This window comes from Ictalurus furcatus, chromosome 19 (assembly GCF_023375685.1).
Source record: "Ictalurus furcatus strain D&B chromosome 19, Billie_1.0, whole genome shotgun sequence".
In the NCBI taxonomy this organism is placed as follows: domain Eukaryota; kingdom Metazoa; phylum Chordata; class Actinopteri; order Siluriformes; family Ictaluridae; genus Ictalurus; species Ictalurus furcatus.
In genome coordinates, this window is record NC_071273.1 from 13,032,579 (window position 1) to 13,050,049 (window position 17,471).

At 39.3% G+C, this 17,471-nt stretch overlaps 1 pseudogene; it reads left to right on the top strand.

The window, feature by feature from the left end:
* The first annotated feature begins 2,468 nt into the window (after positions 1-2,468).
* Positions 2,469-7,216, top strand: LOC128623715 (fibulin-1-like; annotated as a pseudogene).
* The last annotated feature ends 10,255 nt before the right edge of the window (positions 7,217-17,471 follow it).

A 17,471-nucleotide genomic window follows, 5' to 3' on the forward strand; every position in this document is an offset into this window, starting at 1 on the left:
GATCCCGAGGCGTTCCCAGGCCAGTGTGGAGATATAATCTCTCCACCTAGTCCTGGGTCTTCCACATATATCTCGCTCCTACATCTGCAGGTAGTAAAACACCTGGTTTGGGCCTCCATTACAACTAATAACACCACAAATGTTGAGGTTTTTCAGGAAAGCAATCATTTCTGCATAGTTTTAAACAGCTGGCTGAGCCTCACTCTCCCACTCATTCATTCACTCACTCACTCTCCAACTCATTCTGTCAGTCTCTCTCTTACTCTCTCTCACTCTCTCCCACTTATTTACTAACTCACTCATTCACTCACTCACCCCCCACTCACTCACTCTCCCACTTATTCACTCACTCTCCCACTCACTCACTCACTCACTCTCCTACTCTCCCACTCATTCCGTTGCTCACATACTCACTCAGTCACTGCTTTATATCTGCTTTGAGCTTTTTGAGGTCTTTTTGATTTGACATCTGAATGGCTCAATATTCCTAATATAACAGAATTGTCAGATAGAATATTCTAATAGAATATAAGAGAATATAATGATTGTCTATAGGCTGAGATGATCTTTTTTTGCAGAAAGACAAGTGTGGATTTAAAAAAAAAAACACTGATCCTAAAGGCTCCATGATTAATTGAACTGTGATCTGTGCTGTTACACCATTGCCATCCCTCTCTGCACTCTGCAGACTCAGAAGCTACCACAGAAATTTGTGCTTCTGTGTTCTGTGCTAGGATGGCTCAGAAACAGTGCTGTCAAGCTGCTCTGAAAGAAAATCTCTGTGCCAATGGCATGACCAGTGCCAAAAGGAATGGAGTGTGTGATTTCTACTTTTTTTAGAGAGAGCCCTATAAAGTCAACACTGCCAAGGTGTGTGCATATTTTTTTTACAAGGTGTAGCATACTAGTTATATTTAAGGCTTCTCAAACATACTGTCTATAAACTGCATAAAGTGTCTTTCCTCTGTGCCATGTTTTATTTCCTCTTGCTCCAGATGTGTTGTGAGTGCTGTGTGCTTGGGCTGCTGGCTCAAAGAGAGAATCGTAACTGTGAACTGCAGATTCCTGTCACTGTTCACCTCGGGAACATGGCACAGGCTTGCTCTGTGGAGAAAGAGCATGGCTTAATCCACCAAGGTAACAGAGTACATGAGGGAATGCCCACACTTTCTCATCATGACCTATGCATGGGAGATACTAAGACAAAGATAATTTCCTCGACGGATTCTACATGTCCTGATGAACGTTTTAAAGATTACACAACTCACAATCACATCCAGTTACCTTGATTTTCTACTACTAGATATTTATTAAAAGTTTTGGCAGCAAAAAAAGAGAGAAAAAAAGAAAGAAAACAAAAAAAATTTCTAGGTATAACAGGCAGAAATATGACCAAGATTCTCATACAACTTGGAAACATATAGAATACTTGTCCAGTCATAGAAAAGTGGAAAAATTGATAAAATGCTCAGGAAACATATGTTAGGTTTGACATCTTAAGCCACTGATATTGAATTTTTTTCCCCCTCCAATGACTCCACTGAAATACACATTAAACTGTTTAACACCTACCAGAGTCAGTTTAGGTCAATGCTTCAATACTTTATGCCTGCAGTGTACAGTATCTGACTGATGACCTGAAAGCTTTCACCACTAATACACATGTATGTCTAGGAATAATCAGTACTTATGCTTTAGTGACATTAATAAAAAAAAATGCACTACTGAGATAAAAGATGACAAGCATGCCTTCGATATTCATTTTAACATTTTATATATCTATACATATAAGATTGTAAACAACCTCATTCATATAATGTGTTGTGCTCATTCCAAGTCAACTTTGAATGAACTAATGTGGCTGTTTTTTTGTTTTTTTTTAAATTATTATTATTATTATTATTATTTTCTCTCTTTCACACAGTGTCACCGCTGCTGCATAACACTGATACCAGTAATATAGGTAATATCCAGGGCACTGACTTATGTGCAGGTAAGCATTAATCTATAATGCTTGCCTAAACCCTTTGGATTTTGTTATTATACATTAGAGAATAACATACTATAAGGCAGGGGCCGTCAGCAGGTGGGCCAAGGTCCAAATGCGGTCTAGTAAAATATTTAATCAGCGTAAACTAAGAACTAAGAAAGAATACTATAGCAGAGCATGGCCAGGGAAGAAATATATATATATATATATATATATATATATATATATATATATATATATATATATATATATATATATATATATATAAAGCCAGCAAAAGAGAACTGACTGAATTAATCAGCAATTGTTTCCCCTCTGATGTTAGCACAGTCTTAACTATGGCTTGTTATGCACTTTACTTAGTTTATTAACACCCTTCAGTTATTTCCTGCATGTTAATGCAATATTACATGGTTCTAAGCTGTATAGTTCCTTGTCCTGTCTTGGTTCCAAGTCACTGGGATTTAATTCTTGCTGTTTTTACTTACCTGTTATCAGACCACTGTGTCTGTTGTGCTGACCACTTGAATTTACATGCATGCTCTCATGTTCTGCACTTCACTCTAGCAGTTAATTGTTCACATGCCACTTGCTCCACTTGTTGGTGGTATTAAGATATATTGTTTGAGAAATATAATTTGAGAGAATTGTATTCACTTTTCATAAGTGATGAAGTATGTATCCTCTGACATTTATGTTTGACATAAAAGGGGGAACAAGATGTTCTCAGTTTTGTGTGGGTAACGGTTCTTGCGTCTGCCTGAGTGGTTTCCGTCTTAAATCCAGTGGCTACAGCTGTGAGGGTAAGTTTAGTACCTTGGATTTAATTCACATTTTGTATTTCCACTACAGGTGGAAAATGTTAAACATTATTTTCAGTATTGTTCATGCAATTTTGAAAGTAAAAAGGTGAAATAAAAACCGAGTATTGAGTTCAAGCAACTTGTCTCTTGCATGATTTTTGGATTATTTTTTATAAGGTTACTACATATTTTGCCTAAGGACATGCAATTTTGCAGTTTTAGAAAGAAAATTTGTATGTAAAAAAAAAATATCACCTGTCTTTCCCTTTTGCTGTCAGATTACAATGAGTGTCTGTCAGGAGCTCATAACTGCAAGCCAGGTGAAAGCTGCATCAACACTGAGGGCTCGTACCGCTGTCAGAGAGAAACCAGCTGTGGCACAGGATATGAGCTGACTAATGTCAACACTTGCCAAGGTTAACCCCTGTCCTATGTTGTCCTATATGTCCTTATTATTCTTAATGCTAAAGTGACATGGTGCACTCGGTTTTCAGTTATGTTTCATTTCCATTAGATATTGATGAGTGTCTGGTAGGAACACATAACTGTGGACGTGAATTCACGTGTCAGAACACTGTTGGGTCATTTCGCTGCCATCCACGACATCAGTGTGAGCTTGGGTTCATCCAGGATGCTGTCGGAAACTGCCTTGGTTAGATACTTGTCCATGAAATACACACACACACACACACACACACACACACACATATATATATATATATATATATATATATATATTTGTAGGGATTTTAGCCAGCGGTGGGCGGAGCACAGACACACAGGAGGCTGTTTCAATGTTATGGGGGATTTATTTAAGATAATCGGTGAACGGGGGTGCGCGTGTGGGTGTGGGTGTATGGCGATGGTTGAAGGGCGATCGGGCGGTGAGGGTCTCAGCCGTCGGCGGTTACAACCATGGGGGCGTGGGGGAGCCATCACTCGCGTCGGAGTCACCTGGAACCCGAAAAAACACACAACAGCGATTGACAAACAGGCACGCGTCGGCAAAACTGCATAAACCACGCCAGAAATTCGCGCACATTCTCGGGGATACTTCTCTCCTTCTGCGAGTGGAATATCGCCCTTTTATACTCTCCCCTCGCTTGCTGGATGGTGGAATTCTTCCGTAAGGTGCACCATTCACGAGCCGTGGGTGTGTCGGCGGCCCCGCCCCGCCGCCACGTGCTCTCTTGATGTCCAAAACATTTGGTGGCGCTGAAGCGGAGCTGTCTCTCCTGCGCCACTGAGGCAGTCGAGTGAGGAGCGATCTTTGTTTCCTGTGCGCCGGCTACCGGCCTGGCGCCACAATATATGTAATTAAGTATACTATATTATTCAGTACTATTTATAGTCAACAGTCATTCAGTGCTTGCTCTCTTTCTCAGATATAAATGAGTGCATACATGAGAAGAGCCCATGCCAACCTGGTCACATATGTGTTAACACTGTGGGCTCCTATATGTGCCAGAGGTTCTCAGTGACCTGTGGACGTGGATATCACCTGAACAAAGAGGGCACACACTGCATGGGTAAGGAAATATGTGTTAGTAATTCCTATATTTCACCCATATATACTGTATTCCTATATTTCACCTTTTTACTTTCAAAATGCCATGAATAATATTAAATACATTTGCATGCTTATTAGAAAAATGTAAACATAATTGAAACAAAAAATAACATCTTAAAGAATTTTTAATATGGTTTCACTTGTTTCTTTTTAAACCTATATTTTAAAGCTGTGTACAAATTAATAAAGTGTACTGGTTTCGTTGGTCAGAATTAAAGGTAACTTTTTCTCTCAAGATTTAAATACATTTAACAATACTAAATTTTTTTTTTTTTACAATCTGACACATGACCGATTTCTTCAGATGTCTCTAATGATCTTGAGAGATTGATTTAGTCCCTGCCATATTCCCTCTACCATATATTACCTTTTTATGCACATGAAGAGGAAATAAATGTGTTCTCTATGTACAGGTGTTTCTATTAAAATGGATGGTGAGTGTGTATGTATCTGTGTGTGTATAATATAATTTAAAATATAATATAATATAATATAATATAGAATATCATATAATGCCCTCTGCTGCCTGCAAGGTGAACTGCAAGTGCAGTGAAATCAATTACACACTTTCCTTTTCCTTCTTTGCCTCATGGGTTCAACTCTATTCCAGCTGAGGGACAAGCTAATTTCCAGGCCATAAAATTATGAACAGAACCCAGAAATGCAGAAACTATTCACTCATGCTTCAGTTGATAATTTTTACCTGGATACTGTAGACATTTTAAGAACTGCTGCTGTAATTATCATGAGTGTCCTGTGCTCAGCCCAGGACTCTTATAGACAATATGTTCATACTGAATTTGCTTCCTCATGTCGTATCAGGGAGTGTTTTCTTGGGACCATCATTGACATAATATTCACACAGATGGTTTTGTTTTATGGGACATCTATTGCTAAGAAAATGAATGTCAAATGAAATGTCTTTCTCACATTTCTACCAGATGTAGACGAGTGCACCAGACCACACAGTGCCTGTCAGGGCCATGACTGTGTGAACCTTCTGGGCTCCTTCTGCTGCGACTGTCGTTCTGGATTTATGTTTAATAGCAACAGCAAAACCTGTGAGTGTAAGGCCAGCTTTTCCTCCCTGGCACTCTGCCTTATATATGGTGTAAATATCTACATGGACTAAATAATTTTTACTTACTCCTCTTAGACAATAATGAATGCAAGAGCTATCCTAGGCACCTTTGTGCTCATAAATGTGACAACACTCCTGGATCGTACCAGTGCAGCTGTCATCCGGGGTTCAAGCTGGCTAATGATGGCAAGAACTGTGAAGGTGGGTCTGTAATTAACCAGCGTTGTTGATGTTGGTAGAATTTACAGTGTTGGTGTGCACTGAATTTGATCCCTCCTTTAGATGTGAATGAATGCGAGAAAATCCCATGCAGCCAGGAGTGTGTGAATGTCTATGGCTCCTAACAGTGTTATTGTCACCGTGGTTACCAGCTCAACAACATGGATGGGAATAACTGTGAAGGTATATACGTTTTAGGAATGTTACCTGGAAATCCATATAAAACTCAAAAAACTGTTCATTAGCTGCAAATAAAGTAGCAATTAGTAATTTTAGAGCCCTCTGCTGCCAATTTCTTTCAATTATTCTTTTCTAGATATTGATGAATGTGCTTTGACTTCTAGAGGGAAAGTTTGCTTGCATCATTGTGTGAACACACCTGGTCGCTATGAATGCACCTGCCCTCCAACAGGCAATACACTCTCCCCCACTGGGGGAGCACCTGCCTGGGTAAAGATTTTTTTTAAACCACACGGTCTCACACGCCTCTCATTATTGTATTTTGCAGTTGATGGATATGTTTTCCTATGGATATATAATATATCATTCTGCAAGAGAGCAGACTGAAAACAGATCTATACCAACTAACAAGTTTAAAATTATGAAGGTGTGTAATTGGAAATGGTGTAATCTTGAGATGGCAATAACTTGTGTGCAGACATTGATGAGTGTGCAACAGGAACGCACAACTGTTCTGCCGCGCAGACCTGCTTCAATATCTTGGGTGGATTTCGCTGCCTGTCATTTGAGTGTCCACCCAAATACCGGGGTGCAGCAGAGAAGTGAGTATCTTACACTTCTGTTGAAATTCAGATCAGTGAGAAAGTAAAACAACAACAAATAAATAAGATAAAAATAATAATGAAAAAATATTGTGCATAAATTAGTAGCTGAAAATATGGTATTGATAATCAGTCACTGCACTGGTATATTACTAAAATAATACATTTATGTGTAGATTTCACCTGCTTTAAAAAAAAAGAAAAAGAAAAAGAATTAGGGACCCTGTTTATAGCATGGTCATGGAAAATACTTTTCTGATTGGCTGACAGGCATGTGACTTTGACAAAGGAAAAAGAATGTTTTCAATCTGATATCTAGTTAATCTAGCAAAAAATGGATGCAAAGTTACAAATATAGTGAGGAGTAATTTTACTGCGCTATTTTCATGCTACTTCTTGTGCTACCTTTCCAGTCGTTGTGAACGCTTGCCTTGTGAGCAGAATAGCGAGTGCCAGTCCCTGCCCCTAAGAATCTCCTTCTACAATCTCATATTTCCCATCAACATCCCCATACCTGCTGGCGTTTTCCGTATGGGGCCGTCCAGCTCTGTACCTGGGGACGATATCCAGATCTTTATCATGGATGGTGATGCAGAAAGATTTTTCAGCATCCAGAAAACAGCCACTGGTGCAGTGGTGTCTGTGCATATACCACTGCAAGAACCCTGGGACTTTCTGCTCACTATGGAAATCAGACTGATTCGATACAGCATCATCAGCATTTCCGTGGCTAAGATTGCTGTGTTTGTTGTTAATGACCAGCCCATTTAGCTCATTGTGCCCAAAGGCTGGCCAAAACCTTAATGCTGCTTCACCTACTGTGTCTTATTCTTTTTACAAGTGTAGCCATGGGAGTTGGTGTCAGCCTTCATTTGTATGATCAAATCACACATTTTAACATAACCATGGTTCTACAACAGTTTCTGGGAACATGAGGAATTTTCCTGCGTGCTCGTTTCCTAACTGGCTACTAATATCCTAATGACCATGACCCCATATGTGTTTCCTTTATAAAGTCCATGGTACATCACACTAATCCTCTGGCCTTTCTCATCAACACAAGTGACCTGGAGGGCCTTAATTGTATAGTAGAACCATGTTTACCTATACATTCTACTATTCTGTTTCTCCATGATCCGGACTTCCAGGACAATTTCCTTCTAGAACTAGTTGAGACCATATGATGCATCTCTGGAGAGTGCTTACAATAATTGTAAGCACTTAAAACAGTGCTTACAATAAGTGCTGATTTATTTTTCTATGGAAAATGATGAACACTCAAAGCATCAACATTACTCCTTCTTGAGGATACCAGTCACTCAAGTCTGATTTGTGAATAAGAATTATTTGAGTGCTGCTTTTGAGGATAAAAGTTACTCAAGTACTGTACCTTTTTACTAATAGTAAACTCAATCTATCACTACTGTACTCTATTGAGGAGGAGAGTTATTGAGGGTCAGATACTGTTCCTGATTAAAGGTGAGAGTCCCTCAAACTCACCAATGAACACATGGATTGTGATGACAATATTTTGTCTAGAGAATCAGGTAAAGGTGGATGGTACGTTCCCTGTCAGTGCTTCCAAGATGTCCAACCCTTAGTGCTGCCAAGAAAGTGCTCATAGCGCAATCGCATTCGAGACGGTACTTTTACTTACTTTAGTTCCTTTACCAGGTGGCCCGCATGACATGTTTGCTTTCTAGTCCCAATGCATGCTAACTGATAGCCCATATTTATAGCCCTTTTTCTGACTCACCTGACCATACTGATGCCCAATAAAAATGCTTTATATATTTTGTTGGTTGCACACAGTGCCTAGCACCAAATCCAGGCCCCACTGTGGGACCATTGCTTTGCATGGAGACCTTACACACCTTTTGAAGGAATGTCTATACTAGTCAAGATTTGGCCAGTTGTGTACAAACACATCCTGGCCCAAAACTATACATGTTACAAATTAGCTGAGAAATTTACATAGAGTTCAATCTCTATACACCAGATACACTCTTTGATTATAATGGCCTGAATAAAACTAGGCAGTGCTCTGAGACAGAAGATGTACATCCACCCATTTCCATTGCTTGCTTGCCAAATTCTACATTGATTTTTGTGATTTGTGATTTTGTGAACAGTGTGGACACTGTGCTGTCTTCTTATAACATTAGTAAGGGCACTGGTCTCTCTACTGACAGCACTGATTTCAGCTCTGTTTGCCTCAACTATAGCAGCCATTATGTGTGCACTTATCAAAGATTCCTTGCATTCTGAAATGCATATAAAAGCTCCTTCATGAAACAGGTGCACTGTGGAATAGTCTAGCCACTTACTTGGGCTTATATACCAAAAAATTGGTCAGGCATTTGATCCAATGTATCAGGTTAAGAATCAAGCTTTGTTTTGCCCTGGTAGCCTTTCAGTACATAACTACTGCTGTACCACACTCTGACCTTCAGAATGTTCCACTGATGGGCTAACAAACACTCTCCAAGGTGGTCCTCAAGCTTAGAGAATGAGATGTGGCCATTGAATGTACATCAGTATCTGTCTCTACATACAAGCCTGCTGTACTGCTTTTCATTGCCACTAAAAGCTTGTGCTCATGCCCACAGCCATCATGCCAGTAAGGGCCCTCATTCTTTCCTTTCCATGGGACTGAGCAGCCGAACACTTTGTAGGCTGCTGTTCTTCCTTTGTTCGCACCACAGAGGAGTGGGCCTTTCATTCACATTGGTTGCCCACTTCATGCTGCACTGTACTCCTGCAGCATGGGGGAGGTTGCTCAACCGTTTTTCCATAGCCTGCAAAGCACCCCAGAATTGGCATTATTAATCTGCATTTGCAGCACTACAATGCTGCACGCCAACACAAACAACAGACCGCATGTCTGCTTTCTGATTCAGTGGTGAATATCAATTAAATCAGTACTGAATTGCTATCACCCAAGGTGCATGTCAATGCACTCTTCTTGATTGTGTAGATTTTACATAACACTTTTATGCAATCTTTTGTTCAAAGTATTTTTGAGCACTTCTTATTTTATTCAATCAATTTCTTCAGCTCTTCAGAAAAAGAGCATGGGAAAGTGGATGAGAGTGATTTAGCAAGAGCCCTTTATACTGTACAGGCTACATATCAAAGGTCATGGTCACAAGACACCCTTGATATTAGAACTCGGCTAGGAAATGAGCACACAGGAAACGCCACTAGTTCCAGATGAAAACCGCCCTGACAGTCCAGCATGTAAGGAAGTAGAGCCTTTATGCTGATAAGACTACACTTAAACTTAAACAAATACCTGGTATTTATTACATTTAGTAAATGCAATCACAATCTGAAGATTATATGTATTATTTCAGTGATGGTGTCATATTTATACTTCATATGCACTGACTTAATAGACCTTCTGTTTTACGTCAGTATTTCCTAGAAGAAATAGGACCAACAGCTGTATCTGGTTGTTTTGGACACTTCCTCATCATTCTGTGATGGACAAAACTCAGCTGCTTAATCTTACAAAAATGGGAACATTTTATGTAAATAGAAATTCTAAATTATTCCAAGTATAACAAAAGTAGCAATTGATTTGCACATATCACTTAATTAATGCTTACTCCACATAGTCAATGTTAATGTCTCATTATTTTCCATTATTTTATCAAGATTAAGATACACCAACATTGATTTTCTTTATTCATGTCTTCTGATTTTCTGAAATTATTGACACTTTAGAAAAGCACTGCAACATTTAAAGGGATGAAGTTTAAATGAAATGAAGGCTTTAAACCAATTTGGCTGCATGTTTTTCAGGGTGTTTGAGAACAGAGGTCAGTAAAAGTACTCTTAATAGCACGAGCATCATTAGGTTCAGATAAATATGAAAACCCCAGTGACTAGTCTCTAGTCTACTGACATTAACAGCATGCAGATGGTTTGGTAAAACAGGTATAATGTGCATGTGATGTAAAGACAAATAGTACACAAAACTGTGTGGCACTGGGGCATAACAAAGCAACACTTGATTTTTGATATAATGAAGGTAGCACACTGAAGAAGTTCAGTTTATCATATCAAAGTGTCTAAAATGATCTTATGTCAATCTAGGCAAAGATTATATACTTCCTTAGTGATGATTCCAGCCATGTCCCCTTAATTTCAGGTCTCTATTTTGGTTTTCAATTATCCATTTTAAAAACATTGAAGAAAAATGGCTCGAAAGGCAGGAGATTGATTAAAAAAGTAAGATTAGTAAAAAAAAAAGCTATTGGCCACACATCAACAGTGAATTGATACCTACTTCATTAAGTCAGTTTAGCTTCATGAAGCTATAAAAAACCCCATAAACCTCCTGTTATACACTGAAGTCTAAAATAAATCTAGATTAAAATAAGTCCCACTTAGTAGAAACAATGCTATATCTTTTGCCCTGATGAAGAAACTGGGCATTTTCTTCTCTGAAGCCTTTATACTGAGTGACTATTATTAAAGTGTGCTTGGAGTTTCTTGGTCCATCACTTGGAGGGAAATTTCACTTTAGAAAAATAGAAATTAGGTAAACAGCATTACAAAAATAAATTGACTGAGCACAGTCAGTCCATAATCTACTTCCACGTGACAACACTAATATCGACGGATATTGCACAGAGAGAGATCACCTCTAATACGCACTGATTTGAGTTCCACACCAAAGGTAAGCCTCCGACCTGGAGAAACTCCTCCTTTGATGTTCCTCGTTCAGTTTGCAGAGACCAACCCGAACTGGAGTCATCAGCAGGATCTGTCAGTATATTGTGGGCTGGGTGTTTTCTGTACACCAAGGGAGTGTCAAAAGAACGGAGGGCTTGATTGAAGGCACAGCTGTCTAAATGACTGTTAACTAGGTGGGAAGAGTTAGGATGGCTAAACTTTCCTCACTGCCTCCATTCTCCTGAGATCTGTTTAAAAAGGAAAGAAGGAAATTAGAGAAGGACATTAGACAGAAATCACACGTCAGTCACCCCAGAAAGAACAACGTTGCTGCAAAGACAATATGGTTACTATAGCCAAAAAAATTAAAATAAATTATATATACACACACACACACACGCGCGCGCGCGCGGTCGCCCTTCACAGTCTCCCTTCTCCCTTCAGTCTCCTCTTCAGGAGGTGTAATGCTGCTCAGTTGGGTTAAGGTCTGGTGATTGACTTGGCCACTGTAAAACTTTTCACTTTTTCCCCCTGATGAAGTCCTTTGTTGTATTGTCAGTGTGTTTTGGGTCATTATCTTGCTGCATGATAAAGTTCCTCCCAATTATATTGGATGCATTTCTCTGTAAATTAGAAGACAGATTGTTTCTGTACACTTCCGAGTTCATTCTACTGCTACCATCATGAGTTACATCATCAATAAAGATTAGTGAGCGGTTCCAGAAGCAGCCATGCAAGCCCAAGCCATGACCCTACCTCCACCATGCTTGACCGAAGAGCTCATATGTTTTGGATAATGAGCAGATCCATTCTTTCTCCACAATTTGGCCTTTCTGTCACGTTGATAAAGGTTAATCTTTGTTCCAGAACTTTTGTGGCATATCTCTATATTTCATTTTCTTTCTGGTGTTTAGTGGTTTGCATCTATGTGTACTATTTGTGCTATGACCTTTATACTTCTGCTCTAAAAGTCTTTTTCAAATGTTGGATTGTGATACCTTTGCCCCTGCCTGTGAAGGTTGTTGGTGACATCGCTGACATTGTTTTGGGGGGTTTTTCTTCACAGCTCACACACTGTTTCTGTCATCAAATGTTGTAATTTTCTTGACCGACCTGTTCCATGTTTGGTTGTTAGTAAACCAGTGGTTTTTTTCTTTTTCAAGATATTCCAAATTGTTCTATTGGCTTTGCCCAATGTTTGTGGAATAGCTCTGTTCGATTTTCACTCTTTTCTCAGCTTCAAATTGACTTGCTTTTCTTTGATAGACAGCTCTTTGGTCGTCATGTTGATTTATTATTTTTTTAACAACAAATGCAGTCTTCACAAGCAACACCCAAGGCTCAAACCAAGAGTAGACGTTCAGAGATATTTATTGTTTAAATAAGCAATACAACAAAGCACACCTGGACAACAAGAAACTCCACAGTTCCAATCACATATCACATGTCAGTCACATGTTCCAATATTTATACACTTGAAAAATAGGTGGGTTCACGCAAAAGGTGCCATGTTCTAAGTTGTTTAACATGTCTAGATCTACATATCATGAAATGACAGTGGAAATTCTGATCTGTTGTCTCTTATTCATCTTTTGATCTCAAACCCAAAGGTCTTCAATGTATAGCAAAAAAATTTAATTGGTCTTCCAGTTCCGGTACTTTTGGAATGGACTGTATAATGCAAATAATAACGTAAAACCAACCTTAATGATTGGCTCAAACATTTAATGAAATAGTAACATTTCTGTTGTGTCTGGTTACAAAAGTGCTTTTGAAAGCCTACAGTGGTTTAGGCAGCAAAACTGGACTGGAGCTCTTGTATGGAAAAGCTTCACTGAACATCGTAAAAAGAATTCATTTTGACACCAAAGTCTTGATGTGGTGCTATAAATAGTATGTCAGTATTCCTCTCAGTGTGACCCACAGCTCTTTCAGTCCAATAAAAACAGGCAATCTGAAAGCGCATTCTACTTATCTTTCCTGGCCTACATTTGATTGAACATTCACTACTGAACCAAAATAAGCTGATGGGAATCTTGTATGAGCGAATTCAGCTGTCATCTTTTACTGTACACAGAGCATGCAGTACAATTAAAATGCAGTTTCTAGTGTGTCAGAATCACCAAGCTGTAACCTCCACCACACAGCCACCACTGGCATCTCCCTCAATTTTAATCGGTGACAGATGGTTACATGGAAACCCAGGGCACTGGGCTCGGCCCAAGCCTGCACACTGCTGTAGACTCTATATTTATGAATGATTGCGTGGTCTTAGGCATTAAGTTGGATCAGTGTAATCCTGCCCAGCATATGCAAACAGCTCGTGAGGCCAAATCTGAGCAGGACAACCCGTTAGCAGTCTACTGGTGCTTGTGTTTATCTTTTCCCACCGTATGTATTTTACCATGCAAAATACACTAAAAAACTCCTGTTTTTTTTTTTTAGTTTAGAGGTGGCTTCTTCATTGATAGGAAAAACATTTTCTAGTAAAATATTGAATGAGATGTAAAAATATTTTAATGAGGGAACAGTGTGTAGTATTGTCCTCTGTCTCTTTGCCCCATGTCTGCTTGGCCACCATCAGCCATTCAGCTTTCATCAGGCATTTCACATGGTTAACATTGAGTTTTTGTCACAAAACCTGATAAGTATTTTCACCTATGGTCTCTTTATCGTTCTTTGTAACTTGGAAAGTATTGACCACTGGGCACGCTATTTGCAGAGGGTGCTTTGACCCCACAGATCACTGCTTGCAGGTATAAAACAATAGCATCTGTGGTTATATTGCAGGGCTCTTTAATTTAACAAGATGTCATGCATCTCATTCTGCTACTAATTGTGAAGGCTAACACATCAGCAGGCCTGAACAAATGTACATCAGTCCTCTTATCAGCCTGCAGCCCTCAGTATTCCATTAGTGCAGAGAATCTCTCTCTCTCTTCTTTATTCCATTTCTCTTCAGGTCACTGAACCTGAAGAAAACACTACTATCTCTCATGCTGTTGCATAACACATCCTGTCATCCTCTCTTTAATCTCCCAGTCCTGCGCACAAAGAGGACGATGCTTTCCCTCTGGGCTGTGACTAGTCAGTGCGAATGTTAAGTGCCCCCCGCTGCCTGGGGGAAGGTGGATGTAAGCCCCGAGTACTGCTGCTGCTGCTCACAAACCCAGGTCCACTTTAAATCAGTGTGAGACAGAGGGAAATTTAAGATGAGAGAGCGAAAGAGAAGGGAAATGAACAGCTCTTTATTAGACCCATGCATAAAATCTTTTTACCAAATGTATGCCATTTTTTCTACCAAACTATAATGACTACATTATGATGTCTGGTATTAAAGTCTCTAACAGGATACACAGGTTATTTATTTATTTGCCTAAAATTTTAAAATATTAATAGGCATTACCTCATTAACTCATTAATTAAGCATAATAATATCAACTTGTATTTACAGTAAAAGCAATCTTAATTAAACTTTTGAAAAAAAATACTGTTAATATGTTACAAAATTCAGACAAACATTTTAACCCAGAGTAACTGGTTTGTGTTTTATGGGTGAAAAGATCAGAAATAAAAAGCTCAAACAGTTCTAATAAATTAATAAATATGACCATAATTATTTGTCTAATGTGTCTAATAGTTGGTCCGTGAAGTAAAGTTGGATAATGAAGCAAATCTGTGCTGCTTCTGCAATCAGAGGGCTTTTTATTTACATTCTGGCTGCAAAATGTTTGCAAGGCCCTGCAGTAAGGGCCAGTTGTATCGCACAAGCTTTGCTGACATTTTTATGTCAAATTATATAATATCTTATTTGCAATATATTAAAAAATCTCCATGTGGGTGGCTTGGTGGTGCAGTGAGTAATGTTGCTTTCTCACAGATCCAGGGTCCCCATTCTATCCTGAGCTCCGGTTACATTTAGCATGAGTTTGGCATGTTCTCCCCATGTCCATGTGGGTTTTCTCCAGGTTCTTCAGTTTCTACCAACCTCCCAAAAGCATGCCAGTAGGTGAACTGGCTACATAAATGCATGTGTGCAATAGACTAGTGTCCAAGCCAGGGTGCATTCTTGCCTCGGGCCAACAATTCCCAATATAGGCTCCAGATTCTCCACAAGCCTGATCAGGATAAATTGGTTATCAGATGAATGAATGAATGAATGAATAAATGAATGTCTTTTTGGGAAGATAATGTAGAAATCTGTTCTTAAAGAGAATGTCTGCATTTCTGATCCATTTAAAATATGAGTTCTAATGCTATTATCGTCATGGCTCAAAGTAAGCATTTTCTACCACTAGTTGCACATTTTTCCCTTTTATGCTCACTCTCTTGTCCCTGTATTTTGCTCCACTTGCCCTTGCTCCATATGCACACACATTCACACACTCATGCGCACGTAGGGGCAATTAACATAGTCAATCCAAAAATTGGCATATTTTTAGGAGGTTGGAGGAAATCCACAAAGACACTGGGAGAACATGTGAAAAATCCACACAGACAGTAACCTAAGCTCAGGATAGATCTGGGGACTCTGTGAGGTGGCATCACTACCCTCTACACTTAAATTATACTCACTACTTAAAGCCATGCCAATGGTTCCCTGGTGGCCCAGAGGCTAGCATGTGGTGCTTTCATTACCATGGCCCAGGTTAGATTCCCATTAGTACCAGTCCCAAGTCTGGAAAATGGGGAGGGTTGCATCAGGAAGGGCATCTGGTATATGGATTTGTGCTAGAATCAATATGCAGCTTAGTAATCTGCTCTGGTGATCCCGAAACTGGGAGCAGTCGGAAGAGGGGAAAAATCCCTTAAAGATGCACCAATCTAATCCAATGCTGGATTGGTATTGGGGCCACTGACGTATTTTACACAATGTGGAGCCAGTTCTTGCAATGGACACATGACACAGCTGTCATGGTTCTGATGTTTCACATAACTTGGCAACAGAAACTTGCAGAGTCTGTTGTCAAGAAGTGGATCAGTATCGAGTGCCACCTGATCACCTGATATCTGTATTTTATAGGACAAAAACAGTAATTAGCGATCGAGACATCCCTATATTTCTTGACAGTGGATGTATAAAGATTTCTTTCTGCACTGTTCACTAGTTTGAAAACAGGACAGACAGCAATAATCTATGGTCTGCACTTATATAGCACTTTTATCCAAAGTGCTTTACACTGGTTCTCATTCACCCATTCACACACACCAATGGTAGCAGAGCTGCCATGCAAGGTGCTAACTTGCCACCAGGAGCAACTTGAGGTTCAGTGTCTTGCCCAAGGATACTTCGGAATGTGGAGTCTTGTGGGCCGGGAATTGAACTGCAAACCCTACGATTAGTGGACAACCCGCTCTACCACCTGAGCCACAGCCACCCATATATATGAGAGATCACACATATCTGCCACTGATTATTAATTTAACATTTAATTAAATATTATTGACTGACACAAATACATGCACAAAGTGACCCTCTGTACTTCCTATTGACTGCCTAGACTTGGTTAATTAAAGCCACTGATTAGCCTGTTATGTTTGTGGCAATTACCTCCACTAGATGGCCTTGCACCTCTAGTTGCAGTGTCTCAAGGCTCTGGATTGATGCACCAGGCACATCATGCACTGTCACTTCCTTCTCATGGACAGCAGATAAACTGATGAGCTGTGTCATCTAGATGTAGGTTAAGGTTGAAATAGCTACATTCAGCTGCCCAAGTCTATCTACTTACTCCCTAAAGTATATAAAGAAGAATTTGCATCATTATTGCAAAGCAGATTAACAGAAACATTATTTGACCTGTTCAAGTTATTGCAGAATTGATATATACTGATAACTGATATATAATGAGGTACATAATGTTACATGCTTCTCAACTATGCTATTTATAACTAGGTTTGTACAGCAAATGTGTAGAAATTATATGGAAGAATAATTTCCTTAATTCCATTAAGATAAAAAGAAAAAACAAAAACTAATCCTGGATGTACTTTGCCTATGTTCATACTATTTACTGAAATTGTCTAATCATACCATCTTAAAACTACTTCTTGTCAGTTATATTGTAGCATCATTACCTTATTATTAGAGAAAGTAGACTAAAGCAAATGTTGTGCTGTGCTCAAGAGAAGGGCAAAGCAGAACCACACTCTTCAAAATAGATGTGTTAACTGTCAGTTGCTAAAAGCCTTCAGAAAAACACACATTTTGGGGAACCGTGTGAGACTGCCTCTGGGAAGGTTTTATGGCTAGCAACAAGGAATTATGGGATAGGTTTATCACATTTCTCAGTGAGGAACCTCTCAGGGATCATAGTGCTTAGCTTGGCTGATAACTTTTAAT